This window comes from Lissotriton vulgaris, chromosome 2_1 (genome assembly GCF_964263255.1).
Source record: "Lissotriton vulgaris chromosome 2_1, aLisVul1.2, whole genome shotgun sequence".
Lineage (NCBI taxonomy): Eukaryota > Metazoa > Chordata > Amphibia > Caudata > Salamandridae > Lissotriton > Lissotriton vulgaris.
This window is the reverse complement of record NC_141687.1, coordinates 295,107,899-295,135,638: the sequence shown is the minus strand read 5'-3', so window position 1 is coordinate 295,135,638 and position 27,740 is coordinate 295,107,899. Positions and strand designations below refer to the sequence as shown.

Genomic DNA, 27,740 nt, shown 5'->3' with positions numbered 1-27,740 from the left:
GATACCCGAGGTAGAAAGTCTATTCTGATATCACAACATTCCAGTCAATGAATTAAGAATATTCTGAGTTAAAGCAGGAGAACCAAGAAAATGGTACTTGCTGGAGCAGTGGCTCGTTTTGACCATTATTTTTTATTGTTGCAACTCCATTCTCCCCAATGGATCCTTCAAAATTCCAAAGTTCGAATACATTAAGCCCTTGATGTACTAAGGGCTGTACGGGGGCTTGTTGGGAGCAGCAAGTTTTTGTGCTGAGCACACAAGATTTCATAATGATAAGTAAACATACACAGTCCTTTACTTCTGCTTTGCACTCCACAAATTCCTGTGAAAACTTTAGCAAATACCAAAGGAGGAGTTTTTTATCCTCAGCAGTCTAAGATCCACCGCAGCCTTGTAAGTTGTATAACCTGTGACCAGGGTGTTACGCTTCCTCTTAGTCTAAAAGGCTTAACTAGCATTAGGAGGTTCCTTTAAACAGTCGAATTGAAAGAGTGTTAAATCGTTGAGTAGCAGTAGTTGCCTTGCAGCAGCCTAGGCTCTACAAATAACTCATACGCACAGTCCATTTAAAAAGTACTCTTCACTCCCCACGTTCTAAAAAACAAACCTTTTTTTATAAATAACATACCAAAATACCAACTGACGGTGAGAAGTGCTTTTCAAAGATAAGCTCTTGCAAAAAACACAAGTCCAAAAAAAGCTCAACAGCTTCTACTAAGTATTCATGAACTCAACAGCTAAATAAAAATAAACCAAAGTGCGCACTATTAAAATAACAAACTAAGCAAGAAATTAAGAACGGATAGACTTCCTTACACCCTATAAAGTAGCTAACCACTCAGATTGTGTACTCTTTCTCCAATCCTCTTGAAAGGAATAAGAACGATCACCAATAGCAAACAGCAGCTACATAAATGCAACACTGTTCACTCACTTCACGCTCAGAAGAGAACACTTCAATTCTTCATCATGGTTAGCGAAGACCAAACACTTTCAATCACATTTCCTCAGTTAAAAACTATAGAAATGATCCCTGAAAGTATAGTCTTAATAAAACTGTTTATCGCTCACACAGACAGAAAGGGGGGAAACCCTCCTTACTTACAGTAAGACACGGTTCGGCATCATCAACTGAAATAAAAACATATAAATATAAACATATCTGTTACTCCACGAAATAACATTCTACCGATACACACGCATATGCATTTATTTACATTAAAACATACTTAATAGATCCTGGTGACACTGCTTTAAAATTTGCATATTTTAAATCAGCAACCAATTAAATTCAACCTGACTCTTCCTGACCCAACGCTGTACCAGAGGGAAAGCTGGAAAATTCTTCAAAAAACTGTGGTTTCCACAATATCATAGAGATGATTTTTAATGGGAATATTTGGTCTAGATTAGGAACAGTCAATCAGCCAAAAGAGTGACACTGATCGCTAGCACATGTGAAGCGACCTGCTAAGCTTGCAAGTGTGGAAACAAAAGTTGTAGCATTACAGCTACCTTGACATTTTGAACAGTTGCCCCACAGATCAAATGTAGGTCAACATCTTTGATCGGTTACCCCAAAAAAACGAACTGTTCCCCAGTTCACATATAAGACTCTAAGCTGAGGATGGCCTTCGGCGATGGTCCAAACTTTGTGAAAACCTGCTTTCAGCAACTACAGGAGATAACGGAACCTATCGCTTTCAGTAGCGCCCTGAATTCCTGGTTATCTAGGAAAGCGTTCACATGAACAACAACTTGTCCCACCACCCAGCTTGAATTTATGCGGGTTTTTAAAGCTACTAGACTTTTAGCCTCTCGGAACTACAGAAGTATCCAAAATATAGTTTATTTTTTTTGTGCAAAATACTTTTTACACTGGGAAGTGAATACTTGCCGGAAACGTTTGGTACCTAATATTCATCAGAACCCGGAATTGAACTTTTCAGTGTACACTTCTGTCTTCCAGCATATCCTTAAATGAAGAAAGGAACAGCTGTCAACAGTAGACAGTTGTTTTAAAAAAAAACTCTGCCTGTGACCTTCCTTTTTAGATCAGAACTTATCTGCAACACCTTCGGACCACTTACAATTTCTACTTCAATCTTGATTCTTCATAACATATCGCGACAAAAAGTTTTATAGCTCTATGCTAAGCTGTCCAAGGGTTACAGGAAGATATCACAACAGAATTTTTTCTGTCACCTGGCTAAGCTCTCAGCAGATCAGTGATAGATAATTAAAACCTGCCGCTGCAGTCTTTAGTTAGCGAACTAAACTTTAATTCAGCATGATAGACTAAAGTTGAAGGCTAGGGACAAACAGAGGAAAGGGGACCGTTCCTGGTCGCCATTGCCTCTTGCCGCAGGCTAAAAGGCTATCACAATAAGGTCTTAACTGTGTAAGTTTTACGTAAAAAGAGGCCATGGCTGGAAAACCAGTCGGGCAATGCCCCAGACTCTTGCATAAACCAAGAAGAACAGTCTATGGGTATTCACCTGGCCTGTCACCACACCGTGAACTTCACAATTTACGGTCTGGCGCCAGCCCACCTAGCTCTTTTCCTAGGCGTCGCAGCACGGTGGAAATCCAAAATGGTGGCAGTCGGGGCTCGAACCATTAGAAGTTTCAAGGCACAGGGTTTAGCCTACTATTTACAAACGGCTGATATTTCGATTCTCTACATGAGGGTCTAATCTTCCAGTGTTCGAATATAGCATAATGGAACGCTAAAGGGGGCTACAATGGTCCTTAAATACCCTCTGTTTGAGTTCTTGACTCAAGTTAAAGCTGAGCTTCTATATCGAGAGGATAGGGTATTTAATCAATGTGATACCCGAGGTAGAAAGTCTATTTTGATATCACAACATTCCAGTCTATGAATTAAGAATATTCTGAGTTAAAGCAGGAGAACCAAGAAAATGGTACTTGCTGGAGCAGGTGGCTCGTTTTGACCATTATTTTTTATTGTTGCCACTCCATTCTCCCCAATGGATCCTTCAAAATTCCAAAGTTTGAATACATTAAGCCCTTGATGTACTAGGGGCTGTACGGGGGCTCGTTGGGAGCTGCAAGTTTTTGTGCTGAGCACACAAGATTTCATAATGATAAGTAAACATACACAGTCCTTTACTTCTGCTTTGCACTCCACAAATTCCTGTGAAAACTTTAGCAAATACCAAAGGAGGAGTTTTTTATCCTCAGCAGTCTATGATCCACCGCAGCCTTGTAAGTTGTATAACCTGTGACCAGGGTGTTACGCTTCCTCTTAGTCTAAAAGGCTTAACTAGCATTAGGAGGTTCCTTTAAACAGTCGAATTGAAAGAGTGTTAAATCGTTGAGTAGCAGTAGTTGCCTTGCAGCAGCCTAGGCTCTACAAATAGCTCATACGCACAGTCCATTTAAAAAGTACTCTTCACTCCCCACGTTCTAAAAAACAAACCTTTTTTTATAAATAACATACCAAAATACCAACTGACGGTGAGAAGTGCTTTTCAAAGATAAGCTCTTGCAAAAACCACAAGTCCAAAAAAGCTCAACAGCTTCTACTAAGTATTCATGAACTCAACAGCCAATTAAAAATAAACCAAAGTGCACACTATAAAAATAACAAACTAAGCAAGAAATTAAGAACGGATAGACTTCCTTACACCCTATAAAGTAGCTAACCACTCAGATTGTGTACTCTTTCTCCAATCCTCTTGAAAGGAATAAGAACGATCATCAATAGCAAACAGCAGCTACATAAATGCAACACTGTTCACTCACTTCACGCTCAGAAGAGAACACTTCATTTCTTCATCGTGGTTAGCGAAGACCAAACACTTTCAATCACATTTCCTCAGTTAAAAACTATAGAAATGATCCCTGAAAGTATAGTCTTAATAAAACTGTTTATCGCTCACACAGACAGAAAGGGGGGAAACCCTCCTTACTTACAGTAAGACACGGTTCGGCATCATCAACTGAAATAAAAACATATAAATATAAACATGTCTGTTACTCCACGAAATAACATTCTACCGATACACACGCATATGCATTTATTTACATTAAAACATACTTAATAGATCCTGGTGACACTGCTTTAAAATTTGCATATTTTAAATCAGCAACCAATTAAATTCAACCTGACTCTTCCTGACCCAACGCTGTACCAGAGGGAAAGCTGGAAAATTCTTCAAAAAACTGTGGTTGCCACAATATCATAGAGATCATTTTTAATGGGAATATTTGGTCTAGATTAGGAACAGTCAATCAGCCAAAAGAGTGACACTGATCGCTAGCATATGTGAAGCGACCTGCTAAGCTTGCAAGTGTGGAAACAAAAGTTGTAGCATTACAGTTACCTTGACATTTTGAACAGTTGCCCCACAGATCAAATGTAGGTCAACATCTTTGATCGGTTACCCCAAAAAAACGAACTGTTCCCCAGTTCACATATAAGACTCTAAGCTGAGGATGGCCTTCGGCGATGGTCCAAACTTTGTGAAAACCTGCTTTCAGCAACTACAGGAGATAACGGAACCTATCGCTTTCAGTAGCGCCCTGAATTCCTGGTTATCTAGGAAAGCGTTCACATGAACAACAACTTGTCCTATCACCCAGCTTGAATTTATGCTGGTTTTTAAAGCTACTAGACTTTTAGCCTCTCGGAACTACAGAAGTATCCAAAATATAGTTTATTTTTTTTGTGCAAAATACTTTTTACACTGGGAAGTGAATACTTGCCGGAAACGTTTGGTACCTAATATTCATCAGAACCCGGAATTGAACTTTTCAGTGTACACTTCTGTCTTCCAGCATATCCTTAAATGAAGAAAGGAACAGCTGTCAACAGTAGACAGTTGTTTAAAAAAAAAACTCTGCCTGTGACCTTCCTTTTTAGATCAGAACTTATCTGCAACACCTTCGGACCACTTACAATTTCTATTTCAATCTTGATTCTTCATAACATATCGCGACAAAAGGTTTTATAACTCTATGCTAAGCTGTCCAAGGGTTACAGGAAGATATCACAACAGCATTTTTTCTGTCACCTGGCTAAGCTCTCAGCAGATCAGTGATAGATAATTAAAACCTGCCGCTGCAGTCTTTAGTTAGCGAACTAAACTTTAATTCAGCATGATAGACTAAAGTTGAAGGCTCGTGACAAACAGAGGAAAGGGGACCGTTCCTGGTCGCCATTGCCTCTTGCGGCAAGCTAAAAGGCTTTCACAATAAGGTCTTAACTGTGTAAGTTTTACGTAAAAAGAGGCCATGGCTGGAAAACCAGTCGGGCAATGCCCCAGACTCTTGCATAACCAAGAAGAACAGTCTATGGGTATTCACCTGGCCTGTCACCACACCGTGAACTTCCACAATTTACGGTCTGGCGCCAGCCCACCTAGCTCTTTTCCGTAGGCGTCGCAGCACGGTGGAAATCCAAAATGGTGGCAGTCGGGGCTCGAACCATTAGAAGTTTCAAGGCACAGGGTTTATCCTACTATTTACAAACGGCTGATATTTCGATTCTCTACATGAGGGTCTAATCTTCCAGTGTTCGAATATAGCATAATGGAACGCTAAAGGGGGCTACAATGGTCCTTAAATACCCTCTGTTTGAGTTCTTGACTCAAGTTAAAGCTGAGCTTCTATATCGAGAGGAAGGGTATTTAATCAATGTGATACCCGAGGTAGAAAGTCTATTTTGATATCACAACATTCCAGTCTATGAATTACGAATATTCTGAGTTAAAGCAGGAGAACCAAGAAATTGGTACTTGCTGGAGCAGGTGGCTCGTTTTGACCATTATTTTTTATTGTTGCCACTCCATTCTCCCCAATGGATCCTTCAAAATTCCAAAGTTTGAATACATTAAGCCCTTGATGTACTAGGGGCTGTACGGGGGCTCGTTGGGAGCTGCAAGTTTTTGTGCTGAGCACACAAGATTTCATAATGATAAGTAAACATACACAGTCCTTTACTTCTGCTTTGCACTCCACAAATTCCTGTGAAAACTTTAGCAAATACCAAAGGAGGAGTTTTTTATCCTCAGCAGTCTATGATCCACCGCAGCCTTGTAAGTTGTATAACCTGTGACCAGGGTGTTACGCTTCCTCTTAGTCTAAAAGGCTTAACTAGCATTAGGAGGTTCCTTTAAACAGTCGAATTGAAAGAGTGTTAAATCGTTGAGTAGCAGTAGTTGCCTTGCAGCAGCCTAGGCTCTACAAATAGCTCATACGCACAGTCCATTTAAAAAGTACTCTTCACTCCCCACGTTCTAAAAAACAAACCTTTTTTTATAAATAACATACCAAAATACCAACTGACGGTGAGAAGTGCTTTTCAAAGATAAGCTCTTGCAAAAACCACAAGTCCAAAAAAGCTCAACAGCTTCTACTAAGTATTCATGAACTCAACAGCTAAATAAAAATAAACCAAAATGCACACTATAAAAATAACACACTAAGCAAGAAATTAAGAACGGATGGACTTCCTTACACCCTAAAAAGTAGCTAACCACTCAGATTGTGTACACTTTCTCCAATCCTCTTGAAAGGAATAAGAACGATCATCAATAGCAAACAGCAGCTACATGAATGCAACACTGTTCACTCACTTCACGCTCAGAAGAGAACACTTCAATTCTTCATCGTGGTTAGCGAAGACCAAACACTTTCAATCACATTTCCTCAGTTAAAAACTATAGAAATGATCCCTGAAAGTATAGTCTTAATAAAACTGTTTATCGCTCACACGGACAGAAAGGGGGGAAACCCTCCTTACTTACAGTAAGACACGGTTCGGCATCATCAACTGAAATAAAAACATATAAATATAAACATATCTGTTACTCCACGAAATAACATTCTACCGATACACACGCATATGCATTTATTTACATTAAAACATACTTAATAGATCCTGGTGACACTGCTTTAAAATTTGCATATTTTAAATCAGCAACCAATTAAATTCAACCTGACTCTTCCTGACCCAACGCTGTACCAGAGGGAAAGCTGGAAAATTCTTCAAAAAACTGTGGTTGCCACAATATCATAGAGATCATTTTTAATGGGAATATTTGGTCTAGATTAGGAACAGTCAATCAGCCAAAAGAGTGACACTGATCGCTAGCACATGTGAAGCGACCTGCTAAGCTTGCAAGTGTGGAAACAAAAGTTGTAGCATTACAGCTACCTTGACATTTTGAACAGTTGCCCCACAGATCAAATGTAGGTCAACATCTTTGATCGGTTACCCCCAAAAAACGAACTGTTCCCCAGTTCACATATAAGACTCTAAGCTGAGGATGGCCTTCGGCGATGGTCCAAACTTTGTGAAAACCTGCTTTCAGCAACTACAGGAGATAACGGAACCTATCGCTTTCAGTAGCGCCCTGAATTCCTGGTTATCTAGGAAAGCGTTCACATGAACAACAACTTGTCCTACCACCCAGCTTGAATTTATACGGGTTTTTAAAGCTACTAGACGTTTAGCCTCTCGGAACTACAGAAGTATCCAAAATATAGTTTATGTTTTTTTGTGCAAAATACTTTTTACACTGGGAAGTGAATACTTGCCGGAAACGTTTGGTACCTAATATTCATCAGAACCCGGAATTGAACTTTTCAGTGTACACTTCTGTCTTCCAGCATATCCTTAAATGAAGAAAGGAACAGCTGTCAACAGTAGACAGTTGTTTAAAAAAAAAAAACTCTGCCTGTGACCTTCCTTTTTAGATCAGAACTTATCTGCAACACCTTCGGACCACTTACAATTTCTATTTCAATCTTGATTCTTCATAACATATCGCGACAAAAGGTTTTATAACTCTATGCTAAGCTGTCCAAGGGTTACAGGAAGATATCACAACAGCATTTTTTCTGTCACCTGGCTAAGCTCTCAGCAGATCAGTGATAGATAATGAAAACCTGCCGCTGCAGTCTTTAGTTAGCGAACTAAACTTTAATTCAGCATGATAGACTAAAGTTGAAGGCTAGTGACAAACAGAGGAAAGGGGACCGTTCCTGGTCGCCATTGCCTCTTGCGGCAGGCTAAAAGGCTATCACAATAAGGTCTTAACTGTGTAAGTTTTACGTAAAAAGAGGCCATGGCTGGAAAACCAGTCGGGCAATGCCCCAGACTCTTGCATAACCAAGAAGAACAGTCTATGGGTATTCACCTGGCCTGTCACCACACCGTGAACTTCCACAATTTACGGTCTGGCGCCAGCCCACCTAGCTCTTTTCCTAGGCGTCGCAGCACGGTGGAAATCCAAAATGGTGGCAGTCGGGCTCGAACCATTAGAAGTTTCAAGGCACAGGGTTTATCCTACTATTTACAAACGGCTGATATTTCGATTCTCTACATGAGGGTCTAATCTTCCAGTGTTCGAATATAGCATAATGGAACGCTAAAGGGGGCTTCAATGGTCCTTAAATACCCTCTGTTTGAGTTCTTGACTCAAGTTAAAGCTGAGCTTCTATATCGAAAGGATAGGGCATTTAATCAATGTGATACCCGAGGTAGAAAGTCTATTCTGATATCACAACATTCCAGTCAATGAATTAAGAATATTCTGAGTTAAAGCAGGAGAACCAAGAAAATGGTACTTGCTGGAGCAGTGGCTCGTTTTGACCATTATTTTTTATTGTTGCAACTCCATTCTCCCCAATGGATCCTTCAAAATTCCAAAGTTCGAATACATTAAGCCCTTGATGTACTAAGGGCTGTACGGGGGCTTGTTGGGAGCAGCAAGTTTTTGTGCTGAGCACACAAGATTTCATAATGATAAGTAAACATACACAGTCCTTTACTTCTGCTTTGCACTCCACAAATTCCTGTGAAAACTTTAGCAAATACCAAAGGAGGAGTTTTTTATCCTCAGCAGTCTAAGATCCACCGCAGCCTTGTAAGTTGTATAACCTGTGACCAGGGTGTTACGCTTCCTCTTAGTCTAAAAGGCTTAACTAGCATTAGGAGGTTCCTTTAAACAGTCGAATTGAAAGAGTGTTAAATCGTTGAGTAGCAGTAGTTGCCTTGCAGCAGCCTAGGCTCTACAAATAACTCATACGCACAGTCCATTTAAAAAGTACTCTTCACTCCCCACGTTCTAAAAAACAAACCTTTTTTTATAAATAACATACCAAAATACCAACTGACGGTGAGAAGTGCTTTTCAAAGATAAGCTCTTGCAAAAAACACAAGTCCAAAAAAAGCTCAACAGCTTCTACTAAGTATTCATGAACTCAACAGCTAAATAAAAATAAACCAAAGTGTGCACTATTAAAATAACAAACTAAGCAAGAAATTAAGAACGGATAGACTTCCTTACACCCTATAAAGTAGCTAACCACTCAGATTGTGTACTCTTTCTCCAATCCTCTTGAAAGGAATAAGAACGATCACCAATAGCAAACAGCAGCTACATAAATGCAACACTGTTCACTCACTTCACGCTCAGAAGAGAACACTTCAATTCTTCATCATGGTTAGCGAAGACCAAACACTTTCAATCACATTTCCTCAGTTAAAAACTATAGAAATGATCCCTGAAAGTATAGTCTTAATAAAACTGTTTATCGCTCACACAGACAGAAAGGGGGGAAACCCTCCTTACTTACAGTAAGACACGGTTCGGCATCATCAACTGAAATAAAAACATATAAATATAAACATATCTGTTACTCCACGAAATAACATTCTACCGATACACACGCATATGCATTTATTTACATTAAAACATACTTAATAGATCCTGGTGACACTGCTTTAAAATTTGCATATTTTAAATCAGCAACCAATTAAATTCAACCTGACTCTTCCTGACCCAACGCTGTACCAGAGGGAAAGCTGGAAAATTCTTCAAAAAACTGTGGTTTCCACAATATCATAGAGATGATTTTTAATGGGAATATTTGGTCTAGATTAGGAACAGTCAATCAGCCAAAAGAGTGACACTGATCGCTAGCACATGTGAAGCGACCTGCTAAGCTTGCAAGTGTGGAAACAAAAGTTGTAGCATTACAGCTACCTTGACATTTTGAACAGTTGCCCCACAGATCAAATGTAGGTCAACATCTTTGATCGGTTACCCCAAAAAAACGAACTGTTCCCCAGTTCACATATAAGACTCTAAGCTGAGGATGGCCTTCGGCGATGGTCCAAACTTTGTGAAAACCTGCTTTCAGCAACTACAGGAGATAACGGAACCTATCGCTTTCAGTAGCGCCCTGAATTCCTGGTTATCTAGGAAAGCGTTCACATGAACAACAACTTGTCCCACCACCCAGCTTGAATTTATGCGGGTTTTTAAAGCTACTAGACTTTTAGCCTCTCGGAACTACAGAAGTATCCAAAATATAGTTTATTTTTTTTGTGCAAAATACTTTTTACACTGGGAAGTGAATACTTGCCGGAAACGTTTGGTACCTAATATTCATCAGAACCCGGAATTGAACTTTTCAGTGTACACTTCTGTCTTCCAGCATATCCTTAAATGAAGAAAGGAACAGCTGTCAACAGTAGACAGTTGTTTTAAAAAAAAACTCTGCCTGTGACCTTCCTTTTTAGATCAGAACTTATCTGCAACACCTTCGGACCACTTACAATTTCTACTTCAATCTTGATTCTTCATAACATATCGCGACAAAAAGTTTTATAGCTCTATGCTAAGCTGTCCAAGGGTTACAGGAAGATATCACAACAGAATTTTTTCTGTCACCTGGCTAAGCTCTCAGCAGATCAGTGATAGATAATTAAAACCTGCCGCTGCAGTCTTTAGTTAGCGAACTAAACTTTAATTCAGCATGATAGACTAAAGTTGAAGGCTAGGGACAAACAGAGGAAAGGGGACCGTTCCTGGTCGCCATTGCCTCTTGCCGCAGGCTAAAAGGCTATCACAATAAGGTCTTAACTGTGTAAGTTTTACGTAAAAAGAGGCCATGGCTGGAAAACCAGTCGGGCAATGCCCCAGACTCTTGCATAAACCAAGAAGAACAGTCTATGGGTATTCACCTGGCCTGTCACCACACCGTGAACTTCACAATTTACGGTCTGGCGCCAGCCCACCTAGCTCTTTTCCTAGGCGTCGCAGCACGGTGGAAATCCAAAATGGTGGCAGTCGGGGCTCGAACCATTAGAAGTTTCAAGGCACAGGGTTTAGCCTACTATTTACAAACGGCTGATATTTCGATTCTCTACATGAGGGTCTAATCTTCCAGTGTTCGAATATAGCATAATGGAACGCTAAAGGGGGCTACAATGGTCCTTAAATACCCTCTGTTTGAGTTCTTGACTCAAGTTAAAGCTGAGCTTCTATATCGAGAGGATAGGGTATTTAATCAATGTGATACCCGAGGTAGAAAGTCTATTTTGATATCACAACATTCCAGTCTATGAATTAAGAATATTCTGAGTTAAAGCAGGAGAACCAAGAAAATGGTACTTGCTGGAGCAGGTGGCTCGTTTTGACCATTATTTTTTATTGTTGCCACTCCATTCTCCCCAATGGATCCTTCAAAATTCCAAAGTTTGAATACATTAAGCCCTTGATGTACTAGGGGCTGTACGGGGGCTCGTTGGGAGCTGCAAGTTTTTGTGCTGAGCACACAAGATTTCATAATGATAAGTAAACATACACAGTCCTTTACTTCTGCTTTGCACTCCACAAATTCCTGTGAAAACTTTAGCAAATACCAAAGGAGGAGTTTTTTATCCTCAGCAGTCTATGATCCACCGCAGCCTTGTAAGTTGTATAACCTGTGACCAGGGTGTTACGCTTCCTCTTAGTCTAAAAGGCTTAACTAGCATTAGGAGGTTCCTTTAAACAGTCGAATTGAAAGAGTGTTAAATCGTTGAGTAGCAGTAGTTGCCTTGCAGCAGCCTAGGCTCTACAAATAGCTCATACGCACAGTCCATTTAAAAAGTACTCTTCACTCCCCACGTTCTAAAAAACAAACCTTTTTTTATAAATAACATACCAAAATACCAACTGACGGTGAGAAGTGCTTTTCAAAGATAAGCTCTTGCAAAAACCACAAGTCCAAAAAAGCTCAACAGCTTCTACTAAGTATTCATGAACTCAACAGCCAATTAAAAATAAACCAAAGTGCACACTATAAAAATAACAAACTAAGCAAGAAATTAAGAACGGATAGACTTCCTTACACCCTATAAAGTAGCTAACCACTCAGATTGTGTACTCTTTCTCCAATCCTCTTGAAAGGAATAAGAACGATCATCAATAGCAAACAGCAGCTACATAAATGCAACACTGTTCACTCACTTCACGCTCAGAAGAGAACACTTCATTTCTTCATCGTGGTTAGCGAAGACCAAACACTTTCAATCACATTTCCTCAGTTAAAAACTATAGAAATGATCCCTGAAAGTATAGTCTTAATAAAACTGTTTATCGCTCACACAGACAGAAAGGGGGGAAACCCTCCTTACTTACAGTAAGACACGGTTCGGCATCATCAACTGAAATAAAAACATATAAATATAAACATGTCTGTTACTCCACGAAATAACATTCTACCGATACACACGCATATGCATTTATTTACATTAAAACATACTTAATAGATCCTGGTGACACTGCTTTAAAATTTGCATATTTTAAATCAGCAACCAATTAAATTCAACCTGACTCTTCCTGACCCAACGCTGTACCAGAGGGAAAGCTGGAAAATTCTTCAAAAAACTGTGGTTGCCACAATATCATAGAGATCATTTTTAATGGGAATATTTGGTCTAGATTAGGAACAGTCAATCAGCCAAAAGAGTGACACTGATCGCTAGCATATGTGAAGCGACCTGCTAAGCTTGCAAGTGTGGAAACAAAAGTTGTAGCATTACAGTTACCTTGACATTTTGAACAGTTGCCCCACAGATCAAATGTAGGTCAACATCTTTGATCGGTTACCCCAAAAAAACGAACTGTTCCCCAGTTCACATATAAGACTCTAAGCTGAGGATGGCCTTCGGCGATGGTCCAAACTTTGTGAAAACCTGCTTTCAGCAACTACAGGAGATAACGGAACCTATCGCTTTCAGTAGCGCCCTGAATTCCTGGTTATCTAGGAAAGCGTTCACATGAACAACAACTTGTCCTATCACCCAGCTTGAATTTATGCTGGTTTTTAAAGCTACTAGACTTTTAGCCTCTCGGAACTACAGAAGTATCCAAAATATAGTTTATTTTTTTTGTGCAAAATACTTTTTACACTGGGAAGTGAATACTTGCCGGAAACGTTTGGTACCTAATATTCATCAGAACCCGGAATTGAACTTTTCAGTGTACACTTCTGTCTTCCAGCATATCCTTAAATGAAGAAAGGAACAGCTGTCAACAGTAGACAGTTGTTTTAAAAAAAAACTCTGCCTGTGACCTTCCTTTTTAGATCAGAACTTATCTGCAACACCTTCGGACCACTTACAATTTCTATTTCAATCTTGATTCTTCATAACATATCGCGACAAAAGGTTTTATAACTCTATGCTAAGCTGTCCAAGGGTTACAGGAAGATATCACAACAGCATTTTTTCTGTCACCTGGCTAAGCTCTCAGCAGATCAGTGATAGATAATTAAAACCTGCCGCTGCAGTCTTTAGTTAGCGAACTAAACTTTAATTCAGCATGATAGACTAAAGTTGAAGGCTCGTGACAAACAGAGGAAAGGGGACCGTTCCTGGTCGCCATTGCCTCTTGCGGCAAGCTAAAAGGCTTTCACAATAAGGTCTTAACTGTGTAAGTTTTACGTAAAAAGAGGCCATGGCTGGAAAACCAGTCGGGCAATGCCCCAGACTCTTGCATAACCAAGAAGAACAGTCTATGGGTATTCACCTGGCCTGTCACCACACCGTGAACTTCCACAATTTACGGTCTGGCGCCAGCCCACCTAGCTCTTTTCCGTAGGCGTCGCAGCACGGTGGAAATCCAAAATGGTGGCAGTCGGGGCTCGAACCATTAGAAGTTTCAAGGCACAGGGTTTATCCTACTATTTACAAACGGCTGATATTTCGATTCTCTACATGAGGGTCTAATCTTCCAGTGTTCGAATATAGCATAATGGAACGCTAAAGGGGGCTACAATGGTCCTTAAATACCCTCTGTTTGAGTTCTTGACTCAAGTTAAAGCTGAGCTTCTATATCGAGAGGAAGGGTATTTAATCAATGTGATACCCGAGGTAGAAAGTCTATTTTGATATCACAACATTCCAGTCTATGAATTACGAATATTCTGAGTTAAAGCAGGAGAACCAAGAAATTGGTACTTGCTGGAGCAGGTGGCTCGTTTTGACCATTATTTTTTATTGTTGCCACTCCATTCTCCCCAATGGATCCTTCAAAATTCCAAAGTTTGAATACATTAAGCCCTTGATGTACTAGGGGCTGTACGGGGGCTCGTTGGGAGCTGCAAGTTTTTGTGCTGAGCACACAAGATTTCATAATGATAAGTAAACATACACAGTCCTTTACTTCTGCTTTGCACTCCACAAATTCCTGTGAAAACTTTAGCAAATACCAAAGGAGGAGTTTTTTATCCTCAGCAGTCTATGATCCACCGCAGCCTTGTAAGTTGTATAACCTGTGACCAGGGTGTTACGCTTCCTCTTAGTCTAAAAGGCTTAACTAGCATTAGGAGGTTCCTTTAAACAGTCGAATTGAAAGAGTGTTAAATCGTTGAGTAGCAGTAGTTGCCTTGCAGCAGCCTAGGCTCTACAAATAGCTCATACGCACAGTCCATTTAAAAAGTACTCTTCACTCCCCACGTTCTAAAAAACAAACCTTTTTTTATAAATAACATACCAAAATACCAACTGACGGTGAGAAGTGCTTTTCAAAGATAAGCTCTTGCAAAAACCACAAGTCCAAAAAAGCTCAACAGCTTCTACTAAGTATTCATGAACTCAACAGCTAAATAAAAATAAACCAAAATGCACACTATAAAAATAACACACTAAGCAAGAAATTAAGAACGGATGGACTTCCTTACACCCTAAAAAGTAGCTAACCACTCAGATTGTGTACACTTTCTCCAATCCTCTTGAAAGGAATAAGAACGATCATCAATAGCAAACAGCAGCTACATGAATGCAACACTGTTCACTCACTTCACGCTCAGAAGAGAACACTTCAATTCTTCATCGTGGTTAGCGAAGACCAAACACTTTCAATCACATTTCCTCAGTTAAAAACTATAGAAATGATCCCTGAAAGTATAGTCTTAATAAAACTGTTTATCGCTCACACGGACAGAAAGGGGGGAAACCCTCCTTACTTACAGTAAGACACGGTTCGGCATCATCAACTGAAATAAAAACATATAAATATAAACATATCTGTTACTCCACGAAATAACATTCTACCGATACACACGCATATGCATTTATTTACATTAAAACATACTTAATAGATCCTGGTGACACTGCTTTAAAATTTGCATATTTTAAATCAGCAACCAATTAAATTCAACCTGACTCTTCCTGACCCAACGCTGTACCAGAGGGAAAGCTGGAAAATTCTTCAAAAAACTGTGGTTGCCACAATATCATAGAGATCATTTTTAATGGGAATATTTGGTCTAGATTAGGAACAGTCAATCAGCCAAAAGAGTGACACTGATCGCTAGCACATGTGAAGCGACCTGCTAAGCTTGCAAGTGTGGAAACAAAAGTTGTAGCATTACAGCTACCTTGACATTTTGAACAGTTGCCCCACAGATCAAATGTAGGTCAACATCTTTGATCGGTTACCCCCAAAAAACGAACTGTTCCCCAGTTCACATATAAGACTCTAAGCTGAGGATGGCCTTCGGCGATGGTCCAAACTTTGTGAAAACCTGCTTTCAGCAACTACAGGAGATAACGGAACCTATCGCTTTCAGTAGCGCCCTGAATTCCTGGTTATCTAGGAAAGCGTTCACATGAACAACAACTTGTCCTACCACCCAGCTTGAATTTATACGGGTTTTTAAAGCTACTAGACGTTTAGCCTCTCGGAACTACAGAAGTATCCAAAATATAGTTTATGTTTTTTTGTGCAAAATACTTTTTACACTGGGAAGTGAATACTTGCCGGAAACGTTTGGTACCTAATATTCATCAGAACCCGGAATTGAACTTTTCAGTGTACACTTCTGTCTTCCAGCATATCCTTAAATGAAGAAAGGAACAGCTGTCAACAGTAGACAGTTGTTTAAAAAAAAAAAACTCTGCCTGTGACCTTCCTTTTTAGATCAGAACTTATCTGCAACACCTTCGGACCACTTACAATTTCTATTTCAATCTTGATTCTTCATAACATATCGCGACAAAAGGTTTTATAACTCTATGCTAAGCTGTCCAAGGGTTACAGGAAGATATCACAACAGCATTTTTTCTGTCACCTGGCTAAGCTCTCAGCAGATCAGTGATAGATAATGAAAACCTGCCGCTGCAGTCTTTAGTTAGCGAACTAAACTTTAATTCAGCATGATAGACTAAAGTTGAAGGCTAGTGACAAACAGAGGAAAGGGGACCGTTCCTGGTCGCCATTGCCTCTTGCGGCAGGCTAAAAGGCTATCACAATAAGGTCTTAACTGTGTAAGTTTTACGTAAAAAGAGGCCATGGCTGGAAAACCAGTCGGGCAATGCCCCAGACTCTTGCATAACCAAGAAGAACAGTCTATGGGTATTCACCTGGCCTGTCACCACACCGTGAACTTCCACAATTTACGGTCTGGCGCCAGCCCACCTAGCTCTTTTCCTAGGCGTCGCAGCACGGTGGAAATCCAAAATGGTGGCAGTCGGGGTCGAACCATTAGAAGTTTCAAGGCACAGGGTTTATCCTACTATTTACAAACGGCTGATATTTCGATTCTCTACATGAGGGTCTAATCTTCCAGTGTTCGAATATAGCATAATGGAACGCTAAAGGGGGCTTCAATGGTCCTTAAATACCCTCTGTTTGAGTTCTTGACTCAAGTTAAAGCTGAGCTTCTATATCGAAAGGATAGGGCATTTAATCAATGTGATACCCGAGGTAGAAAGTCTATTCTGATATCACAACATTCCAGTCAATGAATTAAGAATATTCTGAGTTAAAGCAGGAGAACCAAGAAAATGGTACTTGCTGGAGCAGTGGCTCGTTTTGACCATTATTTTTTATTGTTGCAACTCCATTCTCCCCAATGGATCCTTCAAAATTCCAAAGTTCGAATACATTAAGCCCTTGATGTACTAAGGGCTGTACGGGGGCTTGTTGGGAGCAGCAAGTTTTTGTGCTGAGCACACAAGATTTCATAATGATAAGTAAACATACACAGTCCTTTACTTCTGCTTTGCACTCCACAAATTCCTGTGAAAACTTTAGCAAATACCAAAGGAGGAGTTTTTTATCCTCAGCAGTCTAAGATCCACCGCAGCCTTGTAAGTTGTATAACCTGTGACCAGGGTGTTACGCTTCCTCTTAGTCTAAAAGGCTTAACTAGCATTAGGAGGTTCCTTTAAACAGTTGAATTGAAAGAGTGTTAAATCGTTGAGTAGCAGTAGTTGCCTTGCAGCAGCCTAGGCTCTACAAATAACTCATACGCACAGTCCATTTAAAAAGTACTCTTCACTCCCCACGTTCTAAAAAACAAACCTTTTTTTATAAATAACATACCAAAATACCAACTGACGGTGAGAAGTGCTTTTCAAAGATAAGCTCTTGCAAAAAACACAAGTCCAAAAAAAGCTCAACAGCTTCTACTAAGTATTCATGAACTCAACAGCTAAATAAAAATAAACCAAAGTGTGCACTATTAAAATAACAAACTAAGCAAGAAATTAAGAACGGATAGACTTCCTTACACCCTATAAAGTAGCTAACCACTCAGATTGTGTACTCTTTCTCCAATCCTCTTGAAAGGAATAAGAACGATCACCAATAGCAAACAGCAGCTACATAAATGCAACACTGTTCACTCACTTCACGCTCAGAAGAGAACACTTCAATTCTTCATCATGGTTAGCGAAGACCAAACACTTTCAATCACATTTCCTCAGTTAAAAACTATAGAAATGATCCCTGAAAGTATAGTCTTAATAAAACTGTTTATCGCTCACACAGACAGAAAGGGGGGAAACCCTCCTTACTTACAGTAAGACACGGTTCGGCATCATCAACTGAAATAAAAACATATAAATATAAACATATCTGTTACTCCACGAAATAACATTCTACCGATACACACGCATATGCATTTATTTACATTAAAACATACTTAATAGATCCTGGTGACACTGCTTTAAAATTTGCATATTTTAAATCAGCAACCAATTAAATTCAACCTGACTCTTCCTGACCCAACGCTGTACCAGAGGGAAAGCTGGAAAATTCTTCAAAAAACTGTGGTTTCCACAATATCATAGAGATGATTTTTAATGGGAATATTTGGTCTAGATTAGGAACAGTCAATCAGCCAAAAGAGTGACACTGATCGCTAGCACATGTGAAGCGACCTGCTAAGCTTGCAAGTGTGGAAACAAAAGTTGTAGCATTACAGCTACCTTGACATTTTGAACAGTTGCCCCACAGATCAAATGTAGGTCAACATCTTTGATCGGTTACCCCAAAAAAACGAACTGTTCCCCAGTTCACATATAAGACTCTAAGCTGAGGATGGCCTTCGGCGATGGTCCAAACTTTGTGAAAACCTGCTTTCAGCAACTACAGGAGATAACGGAACCTATCGCTTTCAGTAGCGCCCTGAATTCCTGGTTATCTAGGAAAGCGTTCACATGAACAACAACTTGTCCCACCACCCAGCTTGAATTTATGCGGGTTTTTAAAGCTACTAGACTTTTAGCCTCTCGGAACTACAGAAGTATCCAAAATATAGTTTATTTTTTTTGTGCAAAATACTTTTTACACTGGGAAGTGAATACTTGCCGGAAACGTTTGGTACCTAATATTCATCAGAACCCGGAATTGAACTTTTCAGTGTACACTTCTGTCTTCCAGCATATCCTTAAATGAAGAAAGGAACAGCTGTCAACAGTAGACAGTTGTTTTAAAAAAAAACTCTGCCTGTGACCTTCCTTTTTAGATCAGAACTTATCTGCAACACCTTCGGACCACTTACAATTTCTACTTCAATCTTGATTCTTCATAACATATCGCGACAAAAAGTTTTATAGCTCTATGCTAAGCTGTCCAAGGGTTACAGGAAGATATCACAACAGAATTTTTTCTGTCACCTGGCTAAGCTCTCAGCAGATCAGTGATAGATAATTAAAACCTGCCGCTGCAGTCTTTAGTTAGCGAACTAAACTTTAATTCAGCATGATAGACTAAAGTTGAAGGCTAGGGACAAACAGAGGAAAGGGGACCGTTCCTGGTCGCCATTGCCTCTTGCCGCAGGCTAAAAGGCTATCACAATAAGGTCTTAACTGTGTAAGTTTTACGTAAAAAGAGGCCATGGCTGGAAAACCAGTCGGGCAATGCCCCAGACTCTTGCATAAACCAAGAAGAACAGTCTATGGGTATTCACCTGGCCTGTCACCACACCGTGAACTTCACAATTTACGGTCTGGCGCCAGCCCACCTAGCTCTTTTCCTAGGCGTCGCAGCACGGTGGAAATCCAAAATGGTGGCAGTCGGGGCTCGAACCATTAGAAGTTTCAAGGCACAGGGTTTAGCCTACTATTTACAAACGGCTGATATTTCGATTCTCTACATGAGGGTCTAATCTTCCAGTGTTCGAATATAGCATAATGGAACGCTAAAGGGGGCTACAATGGTCCTTAAATACCCTCTGTTTGAGTTCTTGACTCAAGTTAAAGCTGAGCTTCTATATCGAGAGGATAGGGTATTTAATCAATGTGATACCCGAGGTAGAAAGTCTATTTTGATATCACAACATTCCAGTCTATGAATTAAGAATATTCTGAGTTAAAGCAGGAGAACCAAGAAAATGGTACTTGCTGGAGCAGGTGGCTCGTTTTGACCATTATTTTTTATTGTTGCCACTCCATTCTCCCCAATGGATCCTTCAAAATTCCAAAGTTTGAATACATTAAGCCCTTGATGTACTAGGGGCTGTACGGGGGCTCGTTGGGAGCTGCAAGTTTTTGTGCTGAGCACACAAGATTTCATAATGATAAGTAAACATACACAGTCCTTTACTTCTGCTTTGCACTCCACAAATTCCTGTGAAAACTTTAGCAAATACCAAAGGAGGAGTTTTTTATCCTCAGCAGTCTATGATCCACCGCAGCCTTGTAAGTTGTATAACCTGTGACCAGGGTGTTACGCTTCCTCTTAGTCTAAAAGGCTTAACTAGCATTAGGAGGTTCCTTTAAACAGTCGAATTGAAAGAGTGTTAAATCGTTGAGTAGCAGTAGTTGCCTTGCAGCAGCCTAGGCTCTACAAATAGCTCATACGCACAGTCCATTTAAAAAGTACTCTTCACTCCCCACGTTCTAAAAAACAAACCTTTTTTTATAAATAACATACCAAAATACCAACTGACGGTGAGAAGTGCTTTTCAAAGATAAGCTCTTGCAAAAACCACAAGTCCAAAAAAGCTCAACAGCTTCTACTAAGTATTCATGAACTCAACAGCCAATTAAAAATAAACCAAAGTGCACACTATAAAAATAACAAACTAAGCAAGAAATTAAGAACGGATAGACTTCCTTACACCCTATAAAGTAGCTAACCACTCAGATTGTGTACTCTTTCTCCAATCCTCTTGAAAGGAATAAGAACGATCATCAATAGCAAACAGCAGCTACATAAATGCAACACTGTTCACTCACTTCACGCTCAGAAGAGAACACTTCATTTCTTCATCGTGGTTAGCGAAGACCAAACACTTTCAATCACATTTCCTCAGTTAAAAACTATAGAAATGATCCCTGAAAGTATAGTCTTAATAAAACTGTTTATCGCTCACACAGACAGAAAGGGGGGAAACCCTCCTTACTTACAGTAAGACACGGTTCGGCATCATCAACTGAAATAAAAACATATAAATATAAACATGTCTGTTACTCCACGAAATAACATTCTACCGATACACACGCATATGCATTTATTTACATTAAAACATACTTAATAGATCCTGGTGACACTGCTTTAAAATTTGCATATTTTAAATCAGCAACCAATTAAATTCAACCTGACTCTTCCTGACCCAACGCTGTACCAGAGGGAAAGCTGGAAAATTCTTCAAAAAACTGTGGTTGCCACAATATCATAGAGATCATTTTTAATGGGAATATTTGGTCTAGATTAGGAACAGTCAATCAGCCAAAAGAGTGACACTGATCGCTAGCATATGTGAAGCGACCTGCTAAGCTTGCAAGTGTGGAAACAAAAGTTGTAGCATTACAGTTACCTTGACATTTTGAACAGTTGCCCCACAGATCAAATGTAGGTCAACATCTTTGATCGGTTACCCCAAAAAAACGAACTGTTCCCCAGTTCACATATAAGACTCTAAGCTGAGGATGGCCTTCGGCGATGGTCCAAACTTTGTGAAAACCTGCTTTCAGCAACTACAGGAGATAACGGAACCTATCGCTTTCAGTAGCGCCCTGAATTCCTGGTTATCTAGGAAAGCGTTCACATGAACAACAACTTGTCCTATCACCCAGCTTGAATTTATGCTGGTTTTTAAAGCTACTAGACTTTTAGCCTCTCGGAACTACAGAAGTATCCAAAATATAGTTTATTTTTTTTGTGCAAAATACTTTTTACACTGGGAAGTGAATACTTGCCGGAAACGTTTGGTACCTAATATTCATCAGAACCCGGAATTGAACTTTTCAGTGTACACTTCTGTCTTCCAGCATATCCTTAAATGAAGAAAGGAACAGCTGTCAACAGTAGACAGTTGTTTAAAAAAAAAACTCTGCCTGTGACCTTCCTTTTTAGATCAGAACTTATCTGCAACACCTTCGGACCACTTACAATTTCTATTTCAATCTTGATTCTTCATAACATATCGCGACAAAAGGTTTTATAACTCTATGCTAAGCTGTCCAAGGGTTACAGGAAGATATCACAACAGCATTTTTTCTGTCACCTGGCTAAGCTCTCAGCAGATCAGTGATAGATAATTAAAACCTGCCGCTGCAGTCTTTAGTTAGCGAACTAAACTTTAATTCAGCATGATAGACTAAAGTTGAAGGCTCGTGACAAACAGAGGAAAGGGGACCGTTCCTGGTCGCCATTGCCTCTTGCGGCAAGCTAAAAGGCTTTCACAATAAGGTCTTAACTGTGTAAGTTTTACGTAAAAAGAGGCCATGGCTGGAAAACCAGTCGGGCAATGCCCCAGACTCTTGCATAACCAAGAAGAACAGTCTATGGGTATTCACCTGGCCTGTCACCACACCGTGAACTTCCACAATTTACGGTCTGGCGCCAGCCCACCTAGCTCTTTTCCGTAGGCGTCGCAGCACGGTGGAAATCCAAAATGGTGGCAGTCGGGGCTCGAACCATTAGAAGTTTCAAGGCACAGGGTTTATCCTACTATTTACAAACGGCTGATATTTCGATTCTCTACATGAGGGTCTAATCTTCCAGTGTTCGAATATAGCATAATGGAACGCTAAAGGGGGCTACAATGGTCCTTAAATACCCTCTGTTTGAGTTCTTGACTCAAGTTAAAGCTGAGCTTCTATATCGAGAGGAAGGGTATTTAATCAATGTGATACCCGAGGTAGAAAGTCTATTTTGATATCACAACATTCCAGTCTATGAATTACGAATATTCTGAGTTAAAGCAGGAGAACCAAGAAATTGGTACTTGCTGGAGCAGGTGGCTCGTTTTGACCATTATTTTTTATTGTTGCCACTCCATTCTCCCCAATGGATCCTTCAAAATTCCAAAGTTTGAATACATTAAGCCCTTGATGTACTAGGGGCTGTACGGGGGCTCGTTGGGAGCTGCAAGTTTTTGTGCTGAGCACACAAGATTTCATAATGATAAGTAAACATACACAGTCCTTTACTTCTGCTTTGCACTCCACAAATTCCTGTGAAAACTTTAGCAAATACCAAAGGAGGAGTTTTTTATCCTCAGCAGTCTATGATCCACCGCAGCCTTGTAAGTTGTATAACCTGTGACCAGGGTGTTACGCTTCCTCTTAGTCTAAAAGGCTTAACTAGCATTAGGAGGTTCCTTTAAACAGTCGAATTGAAAGAGTGTTAAATCGTTGAGTAGCAGTAGTTGCCTTGCAGCAGCCTAGGCTCTACAAATAGCTCATACGCACAGTCCATTTAAAAAGTACTCTTCACTCCCCACGTTCTAAAAAACAAACCTTTTTTTATAAATAACATACCAAAATACCAACTGACGGTGAGAAGTGCTTTTCAAAGATAAGCTCTTGCAAAAACCACAAGTCCAAAAAAGCTCAACAGCTTCTACTAAGTATTCATGAACTCAACAGCTAAATAAAAATAAACCAAAATGCACACTATAAAAATAACACACTAAGCAAGAAATTAAGAACGGATGGACTTCCTTACACCCTAAAAAGTAGCTAACCACTCAGATTGTGTACACTTTCTCCAATCCTCTTGAAAGGAATAAGAACGATCATCAATAGCAAACAGCAGCTACATGAATGCAACACTGTTCACTCACTTCACGCTCAGAAGAGAACACTTCAATTCTTCATCGTGGTTAGCGAAGACCAAACACTTTCAATCACATTTCCTCAGTTAAAAACTATAGAAATGATCCCTGAAAGTATAGTCTTAATAAAACTGTTTATCGCTCACACAGACAGAAAGGGGGGAAACCCTCCTTACTTACAGTAAGACACGGTTCGGCATCATCAACTGAAATAAAAACATATAAATATAAACATATCTGTTACTCCACGAAATAACATTCTACCGATACACACGCATATGCATTTATTTACATTAAAACATACTTAATAGATCCTGGTGACACTGCTTTAAAATTTGCATATTTTAAATCAGCAACCAATTAAATTCAACCTGACTCTTCCTGACCCAACGCTGTACCAGAGGGAAAGCTGGAAAATTCTTCAAAAAACTGTGGTTGCCACAATATCATAGAGATCATTTTTAATGGGAATATTTGGTCTAGATTAGGAACAGTCAATCAGCCAAAAGAGTGACACTGATCGCTAGCACATGTGAAGCGACCTGCTAAGCTTGCAAGTGTGGAAACAAAAGTTGTAGCATTACAGCTACCTTGACATTTTGAACAGTTGCCCCACAGATCAAATGTAGGTCAACATCTTTGATCGGTTACCCCCAAAAAACGAACTGTTCCCCAGTTCACATATAAGACTCTAAGCTGAGGATGGCCTTCGGCGATGGTCCAAACTTTGTGAAAACCTGCTTTCAGCAACTACAGGAGATAACGGAACCTATCGCTTTCAGTAGCGCCCTGAATTCCTGGTTATCTAGGAAAGCGTTCACATGAACAACAACTTGTCCTACCACCCAGCTTGAATTTATGCTGGTTTTTAAAGCTACTAGACTTTTAGCCTCTCGGAACTACAGAAGTATCCAAAATATAGTTTATTTTTTTTGTGCAAAATACTTTTTACACTGGGAAGTGAATACTTGCCGGAAACGTTTGGTACCTAATATTCATCAGAACCCGGAATTGAACTTTTCAGTGTACACTTCTGTCTTCCAGCATATCCCTAAATGAAGAAAGGAACAGCTGTCAACAGTAGACAGTTGTTTTAAAAAAAAACTCTGCCTGTGACCTTCCTTTTTAGATCAGAACTTATCTGCAACACCTTCGGACCACTTACAATTTCTACTTCAATCTTGATTCTTCATAACATATCGCGACAAAAAGTTTTATAGCTCTATGCTAAGCTGTCCAAGGGTTACAGGAAGATATCACAACAGCATTTTTTCTGTCACCTGGCTAAGCTCTCAGCAGATCAGTGATAGATAATTAAAACCTGCCGCTGCAGTCTTTAGTTAGCGAACTAAACTTTAATTCAGCATGATAGACTAAAGTTGAAGGCTAGGGACAAACAGAGGAAAGGGGACCGTTCCTGGTCGCCATTGCCTCTTGCCGCAGGCTAAAAGGCTATCACAATAAGGTCTTAACTGTGTAAGTTTTACGTAAAAAGAGGCCATGGCTGGAAAACCAGTCGGGCAATGCCCCAGACTCTTGCATAACCAAGAAGAACAGTCTATGGGTATTCACCTGGCCTGTCACCACACCGTGAACTTCACAATTTACGGTCTGGCGCCAGCCCACCTAGCTCTTTTCCTAGGCGTCGCAGCACGGTGGAAATCCAAAATGGTGGCAGTCGGGGCTCGAACCATTAGAAGTTTCAAGGCACAGGGTTTAGCCTACTATTTACAAACGGCTGATATTTCGATTCTCTACATGAGGGTCTAATCTTCCAGTGTTCGAATATAGCATAATGGAACGCTAAAGGGGGCTACAATGGTCCTTAAATACCCTCTGTTTGAGTTCTTGACTCAAGTTAAAGCTGAGCTTCTATATCGAGAGGATAGGGTATTTAATCAATGTGATACCCGAGGTAGAAAGTCTATTTTGATATCACAACATTCCAGTCTATGAATTAAGAATATTCTGAGTTAAAGCAGGAGAACCAAGAAAATGGTACTTGCTGGAGCAGGTGGCTCGTTTTGACCATTATTTTTTATTGTTGCCACTCCATTCTCCCCAATGGATCCTTCAAAATTCCAAAGTTTGAATACATTAAGCCCTTGATGTACTAGGGGCTGTACGGGGGCTCGTTGGGAGCTGCAAGTTTTTGTGCTGAGCACACAAGATTTCATAATGATAAGTAAACATACACAGTCCTTTACTTCTGCTTTGCACTCCACAAATTCCTGTGAAAACTTTAGCAAATACCAAAGGAGGAGTTTTTTATCCTCAGCAGTCTATGATCCACCGCAGCCTTGTAAGTTGTATAACCTGTGACCAGGGTGTTACGCTTCCTCTTAGTCTAAAAGGCTTAACTAGCATTAGGAGGTTCCTTTAAACAGTCGAATTGAAAGAGTGTTAAATCGTTGAGTAGCAGTAGTTGCCTTGCAGCAGCCTAGGCTCTACAAATAGCTCATACGCACAGTCCATTTAAAAAGTACTCTTCACTCCCCACGTTCTAAAAAACAAACCTTTTTTTATAAATAACATACCAAAATACCAACTGACGGTGAGAAGTGCTTTTCAAAGATAAGCTCTTGCAAAAACAACAAGTCCAAAAAAGCTCAACAGCTTCTACTAAGTATTCATGAACTCAACAGCCAATTAAAAATAAACCAAAGTGCACACTATAAAAATAACAAACTAAGCAAGAAATTAAGAACGGATAGACTTCCTTACACCCTATAAAGTAGCTAACCACTCAGATTGTGTACTCTTTCTCCAATCCTCTTGAAAGGAATAAGAACGATCATCAATAGCAAACAGCAGCTACATAAATGCAACACTGTTCACTCACTTCACGCTCAGAAGAGAACACTTCATTTCTTCATCGTGGTTAGCGAAGACCAAACACTTTCAATCACATTTCCTCAGTTAAAAACTATAGAAATGATCCCTGAAAATATAGTCTTAATAAAACTGTTTATCGCTCACACAGACAGAAAGGGGGGAAACCCTCCTTACTTACAGTAAGACACGGTTCGGCATCATCAACTGAAATAAAAACATATAAATATAAACATGTCTGTTACTCCACGAAATAACATTCTACCGATACACACGCATATGCATTTATTTACATTAAAACATACTTAATAGATCCTGGTGACACTGCTTTAAAATTTGCATATTTTAAATCAGCAACCAATTAAATTCAACCTGACTCTTCCTGACCCAACGCTGTACCAGAGGGAAAGCTGGAAAATTCTTCAAAAAACTGTGGTTGCCACAATATCATAGAGATCATTTTTAATGGGAATATTTGGTCTAGATTAGGAACAGTCAATCAGCCAAAAGAGTGACACTGATCGCTAGCATATGTGAAGCGACCTGCTAAGCTTGCAAGTGTGGAAACAAAAGTTGTAGCATTACAGTTACCTTGACATTTTGAACAGTTGCCCCACAGATCAAATGTAGGTCAACATTTTTGATCGGTTACCCCAAAAAAACGAACTGTTCCCCAGTTCACATATAAGACTCTAAGCTGAGGATGGCCTTCGGCGATGGTCCAAACTTTGTGAAAACCTGCTTTCAGCAACTACAGGAGATAACGGAACCTATCGCTTTCAGTAGCGCCCTGAATTCCTGGTTGTCTAGGAAAGCGTTCACATGAACAACAACTTGTCCTATCACCCAGCTTGAATTTATGCTGGTTTTTAAAGCTACTAGACTTTTAGCCTCTCGGAACTACAGAAGTATCCAAAATATAGTTTATTTTTTTTGTGCAAAATACTTTTTACACTGGGAAGTGAATACTTGCCGGAAACGTTTGGTACCTAATATTCATCAGAACCCGGAATTGAACTTTTCAGTGTACACTTCTGTCTTCCAGCATATCCTTAAATGAAGAAAGGAACAGCTGTCAACAGTAGACAGTTGTTTAAAAAAAAAACTCTGCCTGTGACCTTCCTTTTTAGATCAGAACTTATCTGCAACACCTTCGGACCACTTACAATTTCTATTTCAATCTTGATTCTTCATAACATATCGCGACAAAAGGTTTTATAACTCTATGCTAAGCTGTCCAAGGGTTACAGGAAGATATCACAACAGCATTTTTTCTGTCACCTGGCTAAGCTCTCAGCAGATCA

The 27,740-nt window shown here is 39.8% G+C and overlaps 10 non-coding genes across 10 annotated transcripts; all 10 read right to left on the bottom strand.

Annotated features, from left to right (window-relative positions):
- Positions 1–836: 836 nt before the first annotated feature.
- On the bottom strand, positions 837–1,052 carry LOC147730072 (small nucleolar RNA U3). Its single transcript, XR_015309146.1, has one exon. It is a non-coding gene; the product is annotated as a small nucleolar RNA U3 (small nucleolar RNA).
- A 2,618-nt stretch (positions 1,053–3,670) lies between these two features.
- Positions 3,671–3,886, bottom strand: LOC147730071 (small nucleolar RNA U3). Its single transcript, XR_015309012.1, has one exon. It is a non-coding gene; the product is annotated as a small nucleolar RNA U3 (small nucleolar RNA).
- Positions 3,887–6,504: 2,618 nt separating this feature from the next.
- LOC147730070 (small nucleolar RNA U3) lies at positions 6,505–6,720 on the bottom strand. Its single transcript, XR_015309090.1, has one exon. It is a non-coding gene; the product is annotated as a small nucleolar RNA U3 (small nucleolar RNA).
- Positions 6,721–9,340: 2,620 nt separating this feature from the next.
- Positions 9,341–9,556, bottom strand: LOC147730069 (small nucleolar RNA U3). The gene has a single exon (XR_015309145.1). It is a non-coding gene; the product is annotated as a small nucleolar RNA U3 (small nucleolar RNA).
- Positions 9,557–12,174: 2,618 nt separating this feature from the next.
- Positions 12,175–12,390, bottom strand: LOC147730068 (small nucleolar RNA U3). Its single transcript, XR_015309010.1, has one exon. It is a non-coding gene; the product is annotated as a small nucleolar RNA U3 (small nucleolar RNA).
- Positions 12,391–15,008: 2,618 nt separating this feature from the next.
- On the bottom strand, positions 15,009–15,224 carry LOC147730067 (small nucleolar RNA U3). Its single transcript, XR_015309089.1, has one exon. It is a non-coding gene; the product is annotated as a small nucleolar RNA U3 (small nucleolar RNA).
- A 2,620-nt stretch (positions 15,225–17,844) lies between these two features.
- Positions 17,845–18,060, bottom strand: LOC147730066 (small nucleolar RNA U3). Its single transcript, XR_015309144.1, has one exon. It is a non-coding gene; the product is annotated as a small nucleolar RNA U3 (small nucleolar RNA).
- A 2,618-nt stretch (positions 18,061–20,678) lies between these two features.
- On the bottom strand, positions 20,679–20,894 carry LOC147730065 (small nucleolar RNA U3). The gene has a single exon (XR_015309009.1). It is a non-coding gene; the product is annotated as a small nucleolar RNA U3 (small nucleolar RNA).
- Positions 20,895–23,512: 2,618 nt separating this feature from the next.
- LOC147730064 (small nucleolar RNA U3) lies at positions 23,513–23,728 on the bottom strand. The gene has a single exon (XR_015309088.1). It is a non-coding gene; the product is annotated as a small nucleolar RNA U3 (small nucleolar RNA).
- A 2,617-nt stretch (positions 23,729–26,345) lies between these two features.
- LOC147730063 (small nucleolar RNA U3) lies at positions 26,346–26,561 on the bottom strand. The gene has a single exon (XR_015309135.1). It is a non-coding gene; the product is annotated as a small nucleolar RNA U3 (small nucleolar RNA).
- Positions 26,562–27,740: the final 1,179 nt, after the last annotated feature.